This window comes from Eublepharis macularius, chromosome 2, assembly GCF_028583425.1.
Source record: "Eublepharis macularius isolate TG4126 chromosome 2, MPM_Emac_v1.0, whole genome shotgun sequence".
Classification (NCBI taxonomy): domain Eukaryota; kingdom Metazoa; phylum Chordata; class Lepidosauria; order Squamata; family Eublepharidae; genus Eublepharis; species Eublepharis macularius.
Genome location: NC_072791.1, coordinates 167851415 through 167857414, shown reverse-complemented (window position 1 = coordinate 167857414; position 6000 = coordinate 167851415).

The window sequence follows — 6000 nt, the reverse complement described above, 5'->3', positions numbered from 1 at the left end:
AGTTTCCCCAATTTTTATTGAATTGTTGTTTTAATTCAGGAGATAGCCATTGCTGGGAGACAAAAAAGGAAAATCTAGATATAATTGGTATAATTGGAATATAAGTTTATTCTTATATTGATCCCATACAGTCAGTATTGCATCTAGGATCATACTGTTTTTTATTTCAGGAGGTCTTGTGCTGGGTTTAGTCCAGCTTAATTCCAGTATGCTGTATCTGGTTGTCATTGATTGCAGTATTACAATCCAATCTGAAGTGTCTGTCATTAGTTGTAATTGGAGAAAATTCAAAAGCCGTATCGCTGTGTGATAGAATGCTATATCAGGGTAATTTAACCCGCCCTGAGATCTCTTTAATTTAAAAATTTTAAACACGATTCTGGGTTTTTTGTTGTGCCACAGAAAAGCATTTAACATGTTTTGCCATTGTTTAAGTTCTTAGGGATTGTGATAGGGATGGCTATGAAAATAAATATCAATTTAGGTAGAATAAATAACTTAATCAAATGGAATCGGTCAAACTACGTGAGATTAAGCTTATTCCAATTGTTTATAGAGTTCTTGAATTGTGACATTAATTTCAAATGATTTGTCTGTAGTATGTTTTTGTAGTATGTGTACATTGGGATTGTAATCCCTAAATAGGGTAAGTCTTTTTCTGACCACTGAAAGTGAAAATAATGTTTGATTTCTTCCAGTTTTTGCTTTGTGACATTAAGAGGCAAAATCCGAGATTTTGAAGGATTGACCTGTAGACCTGAGATTGAACCAAATTCTGTTAAAACTTTTTGTTTTAACAGTGATGTAATGAATTATGAGGGTCCGTGATGTACAGAATCATATCGTCCGCAAAAAGACTAACTTCGTAATCTTCTGCCTTAATTTTAATATCTGCGATATTGTCATTTTCTCTGATCATTATTGCTAAGGGTTCAATTGCGAGTGTAAATAAAGTTGGAGACAAGGGGTATTCTTGCCTAGAACCCCTTGAAATGTTCATACTCTGAATTTAAACCATTAATTTTCAGGTTTGCTGAAGGGTTTGTGTAAATTGATCTTATTATTTGTAGAAAGTTGTTCCCAAATCCCATAAATTGCAGTGTCTTGTATAAGTAAGAGACTTCCAATGAATCAAAAGCCTTTTCGATATCTAAAGAAAGTAAAAAGGCTTCTTTTTTTCTTTTGCTTACAATATGATATTAAATTTAGGGTTTTATAGATATTATCTGTTATGTCTCTTGTTGGAATAAACCCTGTTTGATTTGGGTGTATGTAATCACTTATAAAAGAGTTGATTCTACATGCTAGGATTGCTGTAAAAATTTTGTAATCCTGGTTGAGGAGAGATATTGGACGGTATGAGTAAGTTTTAGTTGTGTCCTTTCCTTGCTTAGGAATGACAATAATTGAAGCCATATTCCATGTTGGGGGCATTGAACCTGCTTCTAACAATGTGTTGCATGCATCCTGAAGCGGTTGTGAAAGAATGTGTGCGAATTTTTTATAAAATTCAGATGGGTATCTGTCTGGTCCCAGTGATTTGTTGTTTTTCAAGTTCCTAATGGTTAATAGAATTTCTTGTTGAGTGATGGGGCTGTCTAATAAGTTGCGATGTTCATCTGTTAGTTTTTTAATCTTGCCCAATGAAGAGAGTAATTTAGTGATTTTATCATGGCTAGGGGTTCTTGTTGTATATAATTTACTGTAATAGTCCACAAAAGTTTTTATTATTTCTTTTGTTTATGTAAAGCATTTCCCTTTGCCTCCCTATATTTGTTTGGTAGTGTTAGCTGATTTCTTCTCTTTAACCTTATGTGAGAGTAACTTCAATGATTTAGGAGTATTGAACCAGTATTTTTGTTTTACAAACAAAAGATGTTTCTGGATTTTATTCACTTCCAAAGATTCCGATAATTTACGTTGGTGTAACAAATCCTGATATACTTTTTTGCTTCCCTTTTTTTGTATCGTTCCTCTAGGAGATGTATTTTATTTTCCAAATACTGTTTTTGTAGTCTTTTTTGTCTGTTTAGTCTGGAAGAAATTGCCATAATGTGGCCTCTTGCTACCACTTTTATCGTATCCCAGAGTATATTTGGTGTGATTTCCTGAGATTTATTATCTTTGATTGCAGTCTCTATTTTCTCTATTTCTTTAACTGAGCTGTCTTTACTGAGTAGTGTTTTATTGAATGTCCAATGCATTTCTTGATTCAGAGTCTAATGAAATTATACAGTTGACCCAGCGTGGTCTGATAATGTGATGTTACCTATTTCTGATTGATTGATTTTATTTCCTCAATGAGTCTGACACCAAAATAAAAACTATCCTTGTATAGATATGGTGTCTAGTTGAAAAGTAAGTATAGCCTTTTTCCTTGCCGTTCAAGAATCTCCATGCATCTAAGAGATGATTATTTTCCAGAATTGTTGCTAGTCTGGTTTTCTGTGAGTTCTTATTACGTGATACCTTGTTAAAGTGTGACCTGTCAAGTTTATGATCGATTATATGATTCAGGTCCCCTCCTATAATTGTAATTCCTTCTTGAAAGTTTGATAATTTATCCAGAATTTCTTCTATAAAGTTTAGTTGTTTTTCATTGGGTGCATAGAGTGATGCTATAGTTATCATTTGATCATCTACCAACCCTTTTACAAAGATAAATCTGCCTTTGGGATCTTTAACAGTGTTTTTTAGTTGGAAAGGAAAGTTATTGGAAATTAAAATTGCTACCCCTCTCGATTTAGAGTTTCCCATGGCATGGTATTGGGTTTGTATCCATTTTGCTTTTAGCTCTTTGGTTCTAGTGGGATGGAAATGGGTTTCTTGTAGCAAAACGATATGTGAATTCATCTGAGCAAGGTTTGATAAAATTCGTTTTCTTTTTATTGGATTTCCCAGTCCTCTTACGTTGTGGGAGGTAATTTTAATTTTTTAGTTCATTGTATTGACCTTTAGAATGGTCAATTTTTAGGTTCCAATGTTCAAGTTATTACTACCTACCAGCCAAGGTTTGTTAGTACTATTCTCAACACCTATGCCAATAAACAGCTGAACTACCTGAGATAAAACTTATCCTTCTTTTAAATTTTTTTTAACTAACGTCTTTAGTATAAGTAATTTGAAAAAAGCTGCTCATTTCTATCATTTTGTTAAAGATTTAATAATAAAATTGTACCATTAATTGCTGCTTGTAAATCTAATTGTTTTTCTATTGCTGTCTGTAAAGACTGTTCACCTTTTTATTTTTTATTTTAATTTTCTTTTTCCCTTTCCCCCTTTTTTTGTATATATTTTTCCTCCAAACTTTTTAGTTCAAAGTAAAAGTTAAAGATGCTTCACACAACATTTAAGTACAAAGATACTAATTTAGTTCTATAATGATATAAAATATTTAATTATTAAACTCATGTCAGTTGTACACAAACACATTAACAAATTAATTATAGAAACAACTTGGAATGAACTATTTTTTCTTTTTCAATTAGTATGTTCAAAATAAGAATTAGTGTTTACATCACAAAACCTTCAATCGCAAAAAGACTTGCTATATAAATTCAGTAATAATGTGAAAGATATTTAAATACTAAGGTCCTATATCCTTTCTTCACAAGCAGATAACTAAGCAATAAAAAAACAACTTAAATAAGTTTTTTTCCCTTTCCCCAACAAATACAAATTTAAAGATGAGTGTTTGTGTGGGATTCACACAAATATATACCCTGAGTAGTAAGTTTTCTAAAAATTTCAAAAGATTTTTAAAGATTACAAAAAATTTCTAAAGGTTTCTAAAGGTTACCCAAGGATTTTAGAAATGTATTACTTTCAGGAAATAATAGTAAGAACACAGAAATGAATTGTTGTGATTGAACTTGTTGCTTCCAGTAACTAATTTCCTAAATAAACTGAATTCTCAATATTAAGCTCTTATAGTAACTTCACACAAATACGTTAACAGGTCAACAATTAAAACAGCTGAAAGTAATTTTTTTCCTCTCTTTTTTCAACTTTTTTCTTTCCCTCCCTTTTCCCTCCTACCAAATCCCGAACTTAAAATTAGTTTTGTGTTAAATCCACACAGGTGCTTTTAGATGAAACAAGCTCTAAAGAATACAGTTACAGAATCACTATAGCAAACTATTATAATTACACTTGTTATTTCCAATTAACAATCTCCAATTAGATTCTCTTAGCTTGAAATGATGTTATTAATATTTCAATAATAACCCTCCCCCCTCCACATACCCCTTCTTTCTCTTTAATGTGCTCTATAACTTATCACAGACCTTTTAAACCATTCAACCCTACCCCGTCTTCTCTTTCCAACCCCTAATTCCCCTCCCCTCTTTCAAAACTTTAATTATGCCAAACGATGATCTATACACAGCTCACTTGAACTAGTGTGGAAAACACCCACTAGTTACTGGTAATACCAGTCTAGATGAGCTGTTATTAAACACTAAATAAACCTGAATTGAAAAAATAAAAATACAAGGAGCTGTGTCAAAGAGCTCACAGTCCCCCTTCCCTCAAACCCCTTGCTATTAAACTAAGCATGCATATTTGAACAATAACGTTACCCTTCTGTTCAACAGACATAAGCATTGTACAATTACATGGGTCTAATCCGTATTTTGCTTCCCTTTTGAAACAATGGAGAGTAAGGCGGTTCCTTTTTTGATTTGCCTTGTTGATTTCCATTGGCGTTTCTACATTCAGGTTCAGTAAAAGATTTTCTCCCGATTCTTGATCCGATGCTATATGATGTATGCCTTGATGGATGACCAGTATTTTGGTTTGATTAATCCATTTGTATGGAATATTTGCTTTTCTCAGCTATTCTGTTATCAGTTTTAGTTCTTTTCTTCTAAGAAGAACCTCATTAGGGAGATCAGTGAAGACTTCTACTGGAGAACCTTTGAATGTCAGACATCCTTTTTTCCTCACTTCCTCTAATATTCTTTTCCGTGCTCTGAAATCTGGAACTTCTATTATTATATCTCTTGGCAGTTTCTTGCTGTTATATTTCCTGATTGAGCCAATGCGATATGCCCTTGAAATATATGGGGCTATGCCATCTTCTAGATTAATCTGTTCTGCAAGCCAAGCTGCTATACAGTTGTGAAGATCCTTTTTGTGAGTTTGCCCTTCGTCTATCCCATAAAGCTTCAAGTTCTTCTGGTGAGTTCCAGTTTCAAGGCTCAGTATTTTTTCTTGTTGAGTTTCAATAATCTTTTTCAAATCATTTATAGTTTCTTGTGTTTCTCTGCAAGCTTCCAGTGCATGCTTCACTTTTTGGTTCATTTTATTTATTTCCAGCTTAACTTCATTAAGCTGTTCCATTAGAGGTTTCATTAGTTGACATATTTGTTGTAAAATATTTCATTCCAATTTTGCTAATTGTGGATCCAGAAAGATGTCATCATATTGTGTGACATTTATTGCCTCACTTTCTTGAGTGTCGGCCATTTTGGAGCCTGTTGCCTCAGCGATGACCTTTGGCCTAGATCGTTTTGGCATGCTGAAGAAGTCCTGTAGGTTTTTTGAAGACTTCATATAAAGTTTTTTCTTGTCTGGTTCTCATTTCTCCATCATATGCTGTTCGGGTTTGCTGTTACTCGCTTGTAAAAAGGGGGGGGGGTTGGGTCTGAGGGAACAGAGCTCTATTAACATGCAACCATTCCCTAGGGCTCTAAAGCCGCGCCCCCTTCTCTCTCTTTTTGAGAAAGTTACTACCTTGCTGGATCAGAGGAATGCTGTAGATGTCGTTTATCTCGACTTCAGTAAGGCTTTTGATAAAGTTCCACATAATATCCTTGTGGACAAGAAGGTAAAATGTGGTATGGATCCTATTACTGTTAGGTGGATCTGTAATTGGTTGATGGTCACACCCAAAGAGTGCTTGTTAATGTTTCCTCATCCTCTTGAAGTGCCTCAGGGATCGGTCCTGGGACCTCTTCTGTTCAACATTTTTATAAATCATTTGGATGAAGGAATAGA